We start from the raw sequence: 14,112 nt of genomic DNA on the forward strand, positions 1-14,112 counted from the left end.
GGCATTTCACAAATCGAAATTTCCACTGGGCAGCCACCCCTCCCATCACAGGCCTAGGGGTATTAGGAGGACAGATTGGTTTTGGGGAACAGGACTAGGGCACCACTGCTCCTCACTGCTTCGGGATGCTGCTCCCAGGCTGTAGCAGCTGTGGCTCAAATGACCCCAGGGACCTCAGATAAGATTGGTGCTGCAGCTCCAGAGGCCACGAGGTGGAAACCTTGGTGGTATCCACGTGGTGTTAATTCTGCAGGCCCACAGAATGCAAGAGCTATGGAGATGTGGCTTCCACTTAGATTTCAGAGGATTTATTGGAAAGCCTGGGTGCCCAAGCAAAAGCCTGCTGCAGAGTCAGACCCTTCACAGCAAGCCTCTGCTAGAGTAATGCCTAGTGGATTTGCAGGAGGGCCACTGCCCTCCAGCCCCCAGAATGATAGAGCCACCAGCAGTGTGTACCTTCAGCCTGGAAAAGCCTCTGGCATTTGACTCCGCCTTATGAGAGCAGCCACATGGGCTGCACCCAGAAAAGCCACAGGGATGGGTCTGCTCAAGGCCTCAGGACCCACCAGTGTGCCCAGGTTGCGGGACATGGAGTCATAGGAGATTATTTTGGAGTTTTAAGATTTAATGCCTGCCCTGCTGGGTTTTAGACACCCATGGGGCCTATTACCCCTTTCTTTTCACTGATTTCTCCCATTTGACATGGGAATGTTTGACATGGGAATGCCTGTATAACCATTGTATCTTGGAATTAAATATCTTGTTTTTTTATTTTACATACTCATAGCTGAAAGGAACTGTTCTTGAATCTCAGATGAGATTTTGGACTTTGGACTTTTGAGTTGGTGCTGGAACAACTTAAGACATTTGGGACCATTGAGATGGATGATTGTACTTTACATGGGGAAGGACATCAGTTTTGGGGGCCAGGGGTGGAATGCTATGGTTTGGAAATTCTTCCTCTCCAAACCTCACGTTGAAATTTGATCCCCAGGATTGCAGGTGGGGCCTAATGGGAGGTGTTTCAGTAATGGGGGCAGACCTAGAGCTGTGGTTGGCCAAGTTCCCTGCTGTTGCGACAAAGCTGGTGTGAATGAAGAGAACAGATACAGATGCCTAGTGACTGGGGATGGGGGATGATGTTAACGTCTTGGTTCTAGGCCTTCCTAACACAGTTCCATTCCTGTCTTTTCCACGGTTGGATGGTGATGTGACCCAATAGATCCTTTTTTGTTTTGAATCAAGTTTCTATCTCTTGCAGCCAAAAATGTGCTAAGTCAAGGAAGGGCTTTGTCTCTTGTTAAAATGTAAATATTTTTGGAAAGTGTATTGTGTTTTTTATCACTTCTGTAAGAAATTACCCCAAACTTAGTAGCTTAAAGTAATACAAATTTATTTTATAATTCTGCAGGATAGAAGCGTGTTACAGGTTTCACCGTATCAGTGTTAGGAGCCTTAATTCTCCTTTCCATGTAACCTGATACATAGATTCCAAAGATCGAGATGTAGACATCTTTAGGGGACCATTATTCTGCATACCACACATAGTGATATATTGTCTTATCCTGACTTTTGCAATTCCATTTGATTTGAGAGGAGATTCTGACAGAAAGAAAAAGAAATAAACAAAAAATGATGGGTGTCAGAAACTCCTGAGGAGTGGAAGATAGAAAGTAGGTTTAGGAAAAAAAAAAGAAGTTGGTGACAGGCTCATTGACTATTAGACCATTCTGCCACGGGCTGGAAGCAAAATATAATGCAAGACAAGTGACTAATTGTGTCAAAGATGTAGATTATCAAGAGCCCCAGGTCTTTTTGCATATTAGGAGGCCATGTAACTTGAATCTTAATTACTCTAAGCCAATCGTGGATAGTCCATCCTCCTTGCCAGTGTTTGGTGGAGGAATGTATGTGAAGCAGTTCTAACCTCTAAGATATTAGAAGAAGGGTTCTAGGGGGGTGGTCCTCTAGAAAAAAAAAAAAAAGGTTTTTGCTCCTAGGAGAGAGAAAGACTCAAGGTGATAAAGAGTTCATCTTTCTTGAGGCTAATATAAAAAGTTGTTTTCATGTAATTTATTTGCCAATTATTATTTTGAGACAAAGTCTTGCTCTGTTGCCCAGTCTGGAATGCAGTGGCCCGATCTCAGCTCACTGCAACCTCCACCTCCTGGGTTCAAGCGATTCTCGTGCCTCAGCCTCCCAAGTAGCTGGGATTACAGGTGCCCCACCACCTCCAGCTAATTTTTGTATTTTTAGTAGAGACAGGATTTCACCATGTTGGCCAGGCTGGTCTCGAACTCCTGACCTCAAGTGATCTGCCCGCCTTGGCCTCCCAAAGTGCTGGAATTACAGGCATGAGCCACTGTGCCTAGCCCAATTATTATTAAATGTCAATCTATGTAAGACAACCAAAGTATTTCATAATATCAAGTATTTCATAAGGTGTTTTAGCTATAGCAATTATTATTTAACAGCTAAGAAATAGAGTAGTGTAAGAAAATAATATTTATAAAGTTATAAAGTATCAATACTGATATTAAAGCTTCATTAGGCCAGATGTGGTGGTCACATCTATAATCCCAGCACTTTGGGAGGCCCAGGATAGAGAATTACTTGATGCCAGGAATTTAAGACCAGCCTGTGCAACTCTATCTCTACAAAAAAAAATCCAATAAATTACCTGGGCGTGGTGGCACATGCCTGTAGTCCTCGCTACTCGAGAGGTTGAGGTGGGAGGGTCACTTGAGCCTAGGAGTTTGGGGCTGCAGTGAGCTATGATCATGCCACCACACTCCAGCCTAGGTGACAGAGTGAGACCCTCTCTTTCAAAAAAAAAAAAGAAAAAAGAAAAAAGCTTCATTAACTATCACAATAGTAAATAACACAACTTACCAATGCTTCACATTTGAAAGACTATATGAAATTAATTCTATTGTCAAGAAATTAAATGAGAGGAATTTTCATTTTTATTGAAGGTAATAAATAAAGCATCACCTAACATTATATACTAGTCCTTTTTCTTATTTATTTATTTATTTTCTCTTGAGACAGAGTCTCGCTCTGTCGCCCAGGCTGGAGTGCAGTGGTGCGATCTCGGCTCACTGCAAGCTCCGCCTCCCGGGTTCACACCATTCTCCTGCCTCAGCCTCCTGAGTAGCTGGGACTACAGGCGCCCGCCGCCACGCCCGGCTAATTTTTTGTATTTTTAGTAGAGACGGGGTTTCACCGTGTTAGCCAGGATGGTCTTGATCTTCTGACTTCGTGATCCGCCCGCCTCGGCCTCCCAAAGTGCTGAGTTTACAGGCGTGAGCCGCCGCGCCTGGCCTTTTTTTTTTTTGAGACGGGATTTCGCTCTTGTTGCCCAGACTGGAGTGCAGTGGCGTGATCTTGGCTCACCGCAACCTCTGCCTCCTGGGCTCAAGCGATTCTCCTGCCTCAGCCTCCTGAGTAGCTGGGATTACAGGCATGCGCCACCATGCCCGGCTAATTTTGTATTTTTAGTAGAGATGGGGTTTCTCCATGTTGGTCAGGCTGGTCTCGAACCCCTGACCTCAGGTGATCCCCCCGCCTTGGCCTCCCAAAGTGCTGGGAATACAGGTGTGAGCCACTGCGCCCGGCCAAGATATACTAGTCCTTTTACAAAAGAAGACATGTATGTGGCCAAAAAGCTTATGAAAACAAGGTCAGTATCACTGATCATTAGAGAAATGCAAATCAAAACCACAATGAGGTAATATTTCACACCAGTTAGAATAGCTATTACTAAAAAATGAAAAAATAACAGATGCTGGTGAGGTTGTGGAGAAAGGAGAACATTTATACACTGTTAGTGGGAGTGTAAATTAGGTTCAGCCATTGTGGAAAGTAGTGTGGTGACTCCTCTAAGAGCTAAAAACAACTATCATTTGACCCAGCAGTCCCATTACTGGGTATACATATACCCAAAGGAATATAAATCATTTTACCATAAAGACACATGCCTGCAAATGTTCATTGCAGCACTATTCACAATAGTAAAGACATGGGATCAACCTAAATGTCTGTCAATGACAGATTGCAAAAAGAGAATGTGGTACACATACATCATGGAATACTATGCAACCTTAAAAAGGAGTGAGATCGTGTCTTTTGTGGGAACATGGATGGAGCTGGAGGCTTTTCTTAGCAAACTAATGCAGGAAGAGAAAACCAAATACTGTATGTTTTCACTTATAAATGGGAGCTAAATTCTGAGAATCCATGAACACAAGGGAGCAACAAACACTTTAGGGTGGAGGGTTGGAGGAGGGAGAGGAGCAGAAAAAATAACTATTGGGGCCAGGCGCAGTGGCTCACACCTGTAACCCCAGCACTTTGAGAGGCCAAGGCGGGTGGATCACTTGAGGTCAGGAGTTCAAGACCAGCCTGGCCAAAATGGCAAAACCCCATCTCTACTGAAAGTATAAAAATTAGCCAGGCATGGGTGTGTGTGCTTGTAATTCCAGCTACTCTGGAGGCTGAGACATGAGAATTGCTTAAACCCAGGAGGCAGAGGCTGCAGTGAGCTGAGATGATGCCACTGCACTCCAGCCTGTGCAACAGAGCGAGACTCTGCCTAAAACAAACAAAAAAACACTGTTGGGTACTAGGCTTAATGCCTGTATAATGAAAAAATCTGTTCAACACACCCCCATGACACAAATTAACCTGTATATCAAACCTGCACATGTACCCCTAAACCTAAAATAAAGGTTGAAAAACAAAAACAATATAGTAGTCTTTAGTAAAGTTGGGGCATATAAATTATAAAAATTCAAGAAAAGAGCAAGTTGTGACACAAATTTTATGGACTATATAGCAATGAACATAAAAATGTGGCCAACAGAACTGTCTTCTCAAAATCCGGGGCATCATCATACAGTCTTTAACTCTGAATTGAATTTCGATGGTATTTTCAAGTTGTGAGTCGTAGACTGTTAAACTCGTACTTGGGCCCTCTGAGTTAAAAGATAATATTTTTTGTGGGGGCCTCACTGGTTGGGTGTTGAGCATCCTGCTCAAACCTCCAGTGAATATTGTAGATTCCAACTGGCCGCCTCCTAAGGATGTTCTGAGCTGGTTTAGGAAGAGTCACTGCAAATTGTGCCACGTTGGATACACAAGATTGCCAACATTTCAACTTTTACCTTTGAAATTCAAAACAGACCACAAGATTGTATACCTACAAGTACCTCAGAGGTTCTCGTTGGGAAATCTGAAATACCAGCACTGTATCCATCAGCCTTAATAGAGTGTAGTTAATTATTACTCACCCCCCAACCTTTGTTCACTGGCATTTAAAAGTCAGGCTGAGCATGTATAATCTGTGAACACTTTCAGCAGAGACTTGTGAAATACATCTTTCATTTGAAAGTTCACAGACAAACTCTTGTTTCTAGTTCTTTCCTGGACAGATAAATACATAAAAGTGGTACTTGTGGTTTCCTGAAGGTGTGTTTCTGCAGCCCTCCTCTAACCCTTCATAGCTTTTCCCTCCTCACACCTTGACCATGAAAGAAATGAGTCATACCTTCTTCCCTGTCTAGAGAACACAGGCCATCCTTGTGCACGGGCAGACATTTGAGATAAGAGCTTTACTAGTTGTATGATTTTTTGAAAACTTTATTTACTGTTAAATATGATATGAATACAGAAATCCACATGAGACAAATGTACAGCTTAAGAAGTTATTAAAGGGCAACTACCTTGCAACTGGCATCCATGTCAGGAGAGAATACCTTGCCAAACTACCCCAACACCCTCCACATGTACCTCCCAAACCCTTATCGATAACCTCTGTCTTCACTATGGGGATTATTTTCTTTCTCTTGGATATTATCCACCTGTATTATGAGCATCCTGTGGCTGCTATAAAAAATTAAACTAGATGGCAACAGAAATGTGTTCTTCCAAAGTTCTGGAGCCCAGAGGTCTGAAATCGAGGTGCCAGCAGGGCTGCACCCCTGGGGGACCTAGGGAAGAATCCATTCTTTTCCAGCCTCCTGTGATTGCTAGCATTCCTTAACTTGTGGCCACATCGCTCCAATCTCTGCTCCCTGGCCACATTGTCTCCTCCTCTTCCATCTGTGTCAAATCTCCCTCTGCCTAACTCTTATAAGGACACTTGTTGTTGGATTTAGGGCCACCAGGATAATCTAGGATGACTTTCTTTTCTTTTCTTTTGTTTTTTGAGGTGGAGTCTCGCTCTGTTGCCAGGCTGGAGTGCAGTGGCAAGATCTCACCTCACTGCAACTTCTGCCTCCTGGATTCAAGTAATTCTCGTGCCTCAGCCTCCAGAGTAGCTGGGATTACAGGCATGTGCCATCACATCCAGGTAATTTTTGTATTTTTTTAGTACAGATGGGGTTTCACCATGTTGGCCAGGATGGTCTCGATCTCCTGACCTCGTGATCCACCCGCCTTGGCCTCCCAAAGTGTTGGGATTACAGGCGTGAGCTACCGCACCTGGCCTCTAGGATGATTTTCTTAAGATCCTTAATTACATCTGCAAAGATCCTTTTTCCAATTAAGGTAACATTCATAGGTTCCAGGGAGTAGGACGTGGACATATTTTCATTCAACTCACTACATCACCCAACTGTAAATCTCTAAACACTGTATTTAGCTTTGCTTTGTCTTTTAGCTCTCTTATTTTATAAATTCCTTATCCATCTCTTCTTTATTTCAACTCCTGGCAATGTATTTGTTGAAGAACCTTGATCATATATCCTACTTTTTCAGTGTTGGTATTTTACTGATTCATGTTGTGTAGATTAGCACATTCCTCTGTTCTCTGTATGTCCTATAAGTTGGTACTTAGATCTAGAGGCCTAATCAGATTCAGGTTTGATTTGGTTTTTGTCAAGACTACTTCATAGGTGATGATGTGTTTGACAAAAGATACCTAACATTTGGGCCAGGCATGGTGGCTCACACCTGTAATGCCAGCACTTTGGGAGGCTGGGATCACTTGAGGTCAGGAATTCGAGACCATCCTGGCCAACATGGTGAAACCCCATCTCTACTAAAAATACAAAAAAATTAGCCAGGCATGGTGGCGGGCACCTGTAATCCCAGCTACTCGGTAGGCTGAGGCACAAGAATCGCTTGAACCTGGGAGGTGGAGGTTGCAGTGAGTCGAGGTGATGCCGCTGCACTCCAGCCTGGACAACAAAGCGATACTCCATCTCAAAAAAAAAAAAAACCTAACGTCTGGTTGTCTGTGATGTTAGCAGCTGTAGATGCTCAATCCTAGATCCTTAATTCATTAAGGATTGCAAAATGGTGATTTCCAATGCTATTGTCTCTTCCTTTTTTTTTTTTTTTTTTTGAGATAGAGTCTCACTCTGTCGCCCAGGCTGGAGTGCAGTGGCGCGATCTCAACTCGCTGCAAGCTCCACCTCCTGGGTTCATGCCATTCTCCTGCCTCAGCCTCCTGAGTAGTTGGGACTACAGGCGCTCGCCACCACGCCTGGCTAATTTTTTATATTTTTAGTAGAGACAGGGTTTCACCGTGTTAGCCAGGATGGTCTTGATCTCCTGACCTCGTGATCTGCCCGCCTTGGCCTCCCAAAGTGCTGAGTTTACAGGCATGAGCCACTGCGCCTGGCCGCTATTGTCTCTTCTTGGTCTATTTGTTTAAATACTTCTATAAAAAGAGACATTCCCTCATTTACTAGTTGTTATTTACTCAGAGTTACAGTTTGTGTAGGAAAGACAGGTTAAATGCTTGATTCTTCCCTTTATTTACTAGTTTGCAAAATAGTTGTTAGCGTCCTCCAAAGATGATTTATTAGGTTTATTATTTTTTTTTTTTGAGACAAGAAGTCTTGCTCTGTAGCTAGGCTGGAGTGCAGTGGCATGATCTCGGCTCACTGCAACCTCCGCCTCCCGGGTTCAAACGATTCTCCTGCCTCAGCCTCCCAAGTAGCTGGGACTACAGGTGTGCACCACCATGCTCAGCTAATTTTTCTTGTATTTTTAGTAGAGGTGGGGTTTCACCATGTTGGCCAAGATGGTCTCAATCTCTAGACCTCGTGATCTGACCGCCTCGGCCTCCCAAAGTGCTGGGATTACAGGTGTGAGCCACCGTGCCCGGCCAGTTAAGTTTTTAAAAAATCATTATTTAATCACTGTAAAATCATTAATTTAAACATTTTTTTTCAGTCCGCAGTTACTCTTATTCATGCATGATTCATTCCATCTTGAGCCAGTGGAATTGTCTGCAGATTGTTTCCAACTACTTCATTAAAATCTTAATAGTTTTTGATAGCTTCTTTGCTATCTTGTATAACAAGATGCGCCTGGCCCATTTTGTACAATTCCTGCCTCAAACCTGGAATGAACCATTTGTTTAAGCAGCACTAGTTTCTTTTAGTAAGAAATGGTATTTCTCACTGAAGACTATAGTCTGGATGCTAGGGATGCTTAATGCTACTGGATTGTTAATTGTCTCTAGGCCTAAAATTAAAATACATAATAACACAGGTTGGGTGTGGTGGCTCGTGCCTGTAATCCCAGCACTTTGAAAGGCCAAGGCAGGAGGGTTGCATGAGCTCAGGAATTTGAGACCAGCCTGGGCGATACAGCTCACTATAAATAATTCTAAAAATTAGAAAAAAATTACATAACACAAAAGCAGGAGATGGGTATTAGAATTTAACATGTTTAAGGTTCTACCATTGTCAGGGAAATGGTAAAAGCATCTTAACAACTATAGGTAGCCCTTTTTCCCCCAGAAAGTATTCTGGTTCTCAAGGTCACCTGGGATATCACATTATAATTCATTGCTTTATTCCACATCTCTCTCTCTCTCTCTCTCTCTGTCTCCCTCCCTCCCCCTCCCCCTCCCTCCCTCCCTCACACACACATACACACACACACATGCACACACACCATTCTTAGAATAACAATGCCAACATGCAGTTTGGGTATGAATTTTTAATAATTCCAGATTTTATTTTATTTATTTATTTATTGAGTTAGTTAGTTTGTTTGTTTTGAGATAGTCTCTCTCTCTGTCGCCCAGGCTGGAGTGCAGTGGTATGATCTCGGCTCACTGCAACCTCCACCTCCCAGACTCAAGCAATTCTTGTGCCTTAGCTTCCCAAGTAGCTGGGATTATAGGCACGTGCCACCATGCCTGGCTAATTTTTTGTAGAGACAGGGTTTCACAATGTTGACCAGGCTGGTTTTGAACTCCTGACCTCAAGCGATCCACCTGCCTCGGCCTCCCAAAGTGCTAGGATTACAGGCATGAGCCACCATGCCTGGCTGGATTTCTTAAACATTTTAATCAGAAAGCAGATGAGAAGGTGAGGTTGAAACCGGCGAGCTGCCACCTGAAACTTGAGATTTTAGTAAGAAGGAAAGAATGGTATGGAATTCCAGCCAGAAATACTAAACATACATTAAAAGTAGGAAAGTTTAGAGCATTTTGTTCTTCATAAAATTTTTTAAAGGGTTGAATTAATATTTTATTGTCATTTATAATCAGATGGCAGTATAGTCTCCATACTTATTGTAAATAAAAAAAATTACAAGTTTTAAATAGCCAATGGCTGGTTATATTTTCAGAGAACATGATTAGATTGATTAATGGTTGCTTCAAGTTTTTTCTTATTAGCTCCAGATAATTCAACCACCTTTTGTCTCTTTTTTAAAAATTGTAAGGTTGGCAGGGCATGGTGGCACATACCTGTAATCCCAGCACTTTGGGAGGCCAAGGTGGATGGGTCACTTGAGCTCACAAATTCAAGACCAACCTGGGCAATATGGCAAAACCCCATATCTACTAAAAATACAAAAATTAGCCAGGCATGGTGGTGCACACCTGTAGTTCAAGCTACTTGGGAAGCTGAGGTGGGAGGATTGCTTAAGCCTTGGAGGCAGAGATTGTAGTGAGCCAAGATTGTGCCACTGCACTCCAGTCTGGGTGACAGGGACCCTGTGTCAAACAAAACAAAACAAAAACAAAACTGGAAGGTTAGCATGCATTTGACTTCACACTCTGAAGCAACATCCTGACAGCCATATCCATTTCAAGGAACATCATACTGGAGTACTTTTCAGAGAGGTGTCCTTCATAATTTCTGAAAGTCTTTGAAACATGGTCTTTGTTAGAACTTCCTTCTGCTTTTCTCTTCCCCAATTCCTAGTATAAGGCATTTATTCTCAGAGGTTCAGCTTTTAGAAAGGCTCTTCCATATAACATTTTTGCTTGTCAACATGTTAGGAGGTCCAATCGACACACACACACAAAAGAAAAGTATTTTCCAGTATTTTTAACACAAAGTTATTGGCTTAAAAACATGTCTATTCCCTTTTATATCTGCTTTTGAAAGAAGTTAGGAAGACAAGGTAATGGAGCCCATAACCTTTGTCTTCTTGAACAAGAAGAAACTTCTCTAAGAAAGTTTGGGGCAGGAATTGCACACAGTTAATAAGAAGCCCCATTAATCCAAACATTTACTCAGCCTCACTAAAATGATAGCATACAACTGGTTTATGAAATTATTAGAGCTGCTGAAGGGTTCAGAAGCGGACTCCAGGGCGGCCAGCTGGGCTCAGAGTGGAGCAGGGTCAGGATGGACGAGGACATGCTGACCACCCTGAAGATCCTCATCTTCGTGAGGGTGGGGTGGGCAAGTCCCCCCTGCTCTTGAGGTTCACAGATGATACTTTTGATCCAGAACTTGCAGCAACAATAGCATGATGTGACTGCAAATAGTATGATTAGAATGTATGCCAGGTGAAACAAAGGGATCACTGTCATAGAAGCTGCCTCAAATTGCAGTTGTCTGGAAAGCAATGTGAAGTGGACCACCTGCCAAAAAAAAAAACAAAAAAAAAAACCTCAGCGAGCTCCAAGCAAGTTTTGGGGGCTCCCCAAAACCAGTGAAGACGTCAACTAAAAGTAGAATTTCAAAGCACTGTAATATGATAAGAAACCAAACCCCAAAATTAAACATGAAGATCAGTGTCTGTGCTGAACAGCCCCATCTGGTGGACACAGGATTTGTGTTACCGACTTGAATGTTACCAAGAATTCACGATTCCTGGCATCCGTCGGTGTTAATAAGAGTTGGATTAAGTGCCAAATACAGTAAAGCAAACCCGGCTTTGAGGCAAGGACCCCTTGAAGTAGTCATGCGGTGCTTTTGTTACGGTTCTGGGAGCAAGTCTTCCTCATCCCTCCCACCTTCTCTTGGCCTCTTTGTAAACCTGAACCGCCAGGTACCTCAATTTTCTTCATGGCCAGACTGTTGTTAATATTGTTAAATTGGTGGAGGAAATGGGTGAGCCACTGCTTGCTCTGCACGTTGTCCTCCGGTGCTGGGTCTTCAGGTAGTACAGCAGCCACATGGCTTTGGCCTGCAGAAGTAACTGGCCCATTCCCAGGCTGTCCCCCAAGATGTGTCCTCCAAAGAAGCCGGTCAGGAAGACAAGATGCCCGCTGTGGTTGTAGATGGGGAAGGTGATGCTGCTCAGGTCAAGCGTTTTGTCCACCTGCCAGGCATCCAGGAGCGGGTTGGGGTCACACAGAGCGTCTGGTGCCTCAGGGACACCTGCTGGTACTGGATGTGGCTTTCGTTTCCCCTTGGGACCTGCAGATCTTGCATCACGCTGCCCAATTTACCAACTTCGGCAAAGGTATCTGGTCCCAGCTATAAGTCGCTGTGGGAGACCACCAAAATGGAGGCGAAATTGGCCTCGGGGCTCCTCCTGGAGAAGCGGTAGGAGTCGGTGGTGGTGAAATGGCCCCGCATGAAGCCCACTCAGCCTTGGCCGGGCTCCCCTGGGCGCACGGCTCCTCCAGACCTTCTTCGTCCTCGGGCAGGTAAAGGAAGCCGGAGCCCAGCGCGGCCGGCAGCATCATGGGCGCCAGAGGAAGATCAGGGGTGCCCACCACCATCCCAGCCACTGGAAGGCGAGGGACAGCGGCCCTTTCAGGCGGTCGGCGTGGCAGTCGCGGGCAGACGGCTACAGATTCGGGGTTTCGCCCCAGCAGGGGTGCGTCCTTCCAACCCACGCCGGGGTGGCTGCGGCCCCTTCTCCAGCAACGGTCGCCGCTCCGAGGGCTGCCCTGACGCCCAGACCGGCCTCGATTCGGTCCTTGGTCCCACCTCGGGACCTCCACCGACCCGGAACCAGAGCGCTCCGGCTTCCCCTCCGACTCTGACCGACCCGCTCGGACTCCCGGCCCGACTCTGGCTAGTCGCCCAGTCCCTCTTCCTGGGCGCCAGCTTCAGCTCCCGCTTCGCCCCAGGCTCGGGTCCGGCTGCCCCACGACCTTAGAGGAACAGAAACTCATTTCCAGGAAGCACAGGCGGGACAGCAGGTGAAAAAGCCGCTGCGGGGAGCAGATCTCCGCCCCACCCGACGGTTTCCTGGAGGCATTCTAGGGGAGTCTGTTTGAGCTCTGGCTGCGCGCCCCGACCCGAAGGCGGCGTTGGGAGCACGTGGCTGGCCCGGATGCCCAACGAATCTTAAATGTGTTTGAGGCGTGCCTGGGTTCTCAGGGGTTCAGCAAACACAAGGAACGCTTCTTCAGGGTCATCAGATGTGTGCTTATCCTACGGGACTCGCAATTTATTGGGAGAATTTGGTGTTTCTCTCATACACAAATGCCATAGAAATTCCACATGTCCTGAGTGACAGATATTACCTTTCTTGGGGTTCACCCAGTAGCAGTTTCTGGTAACGCTTTTGTGAACCTGATACACTTAACTTAGTTATTATTTTTATTCTCTATCCACAAATGTAACATGTACATACATTCTCCTTGTGAAAGAAGTATAGAATGAAAAGTGGGGAAAAAAATCTAAACCTCTTTATCCCATTCCTCTTAAAGGAAATGTTAAAAAGTGGGTCTACATCCTTACAAGCCCTTTCTATGCAATACATCCATATCAAAGATATAGCAAATATACCTTTTTCATAAATATTGTACTACTCATGTGCAGATTATATTTTTCATCTATGGTAGCAGAGGATTTGAACATGTCAGTGCATATAAATTTATCTTATTTTTTAACTGCTCTATACTTTTCCAATGTGTAGATGAAACATAATTTCACCAGAATCTTATTGATGGACTCATAGATTGTTTAGTCATTTGCTTTTATAAATAGTGCTCAGTGAATGAATGTCTTTTATTTAACCTATACACAGGAACCATATCTGTGAGACAGTTTTTTAGAGTGGATTCACTAGGCCAAAGGATAGGTTCTTTTAAAGTTTTAGAGCTATTGAGAAATTAAAATCCAAAGAAGATGCATTAATTTATACCCTCATAAGCAATGAATTTGCCATAGCCTATCCCACAGTGTCAGCAAAGTGTTTGGTTTGTGCCACTGGTATCTTACTTTGGTTTAGTTTTGAATGTATTGCTTAGCATCCTCATCTTTCTTTTTGAGTGAACTATCTTATCTTTTGTGTGCCTATTCCATTCAGAAGTTTTCCCTTTGGATTGCTGAGATTTTCTTCTTGGTTTATAGGAACCATTTATATTTTTTAAAAATGACCACCTTTCTTGTGATCAGAGTTACAAGCTTCTCCCCATTCTGCTCATTGCCATGGCTTATTTTTCTAGTTCAATTAACTAATACTTTTATGAGTTCCAAGTTTTTTGTCATAATACTTTTTTTTGTGATTATAAAAAAAGTTACTAGAAAATTTAAACCAAAGTTGTGACCAATAGAAATGATCATTACTGGCTGGGTGTGGTGGCTCATGCCTGTAATCTCAGCATTTTGAGAGGCAAGGCAGGAGGATTACTTGAGGCCAGGAGTTTGACACCAGGCTGGGCAATATAATGAGATCCCATCCTTAAAAAAAAAAAAATTTAGTAGACTGGGCTCAGTGGCTCACACCTGTAATCTCAGCACTTTGGGAGGCCGAGGCGGGCAGATGACTTGAGGTCAGGAGTTTGAGACCAGCCTGGCCAACATGAGGAAACCCCGTCTCTACTAAAAATACAAAAATTAGCTGAGCGTGGTGGTGCATGCCTGTAATCCCAGCTACTCGGGAGGCTGAGGCAGGAGAATCGCTTGAACCCTGGAGGCGGAGGTTGCAGTGAGCTGAGATTGCACC

The 14,112-nt window shown here is 44.2% G+C and overlaps 1 pseudogene; it reads right to left on the reverse strand.

Moving 5' to 3' along the window:
• Positions 1-8,943: 8,943 nt before the first annotated feature.
• The window catches only part of LOC100459597 (uncharacterized), a 32,963-nt pseudogene continuing 27,794 nt past the window's right edge, over positions 8,944-14,112 (reverse strand).

The sequence above is a fragment of the Pongo abelii genome, chromosome 11 (genome assembly GCF_028885655.2).
Source record: "Pongo abelii isolate AG06213 chromosome 11, NHGRI_mPonAbe1-v2.0_pri, whole genome shotgun sequence".
Taxonomy (NCBI): Eukaryota; Metazoa; Chordata; class Mammalia; order Primates; family Hominidae; genus Pongo; species Pongo abelii.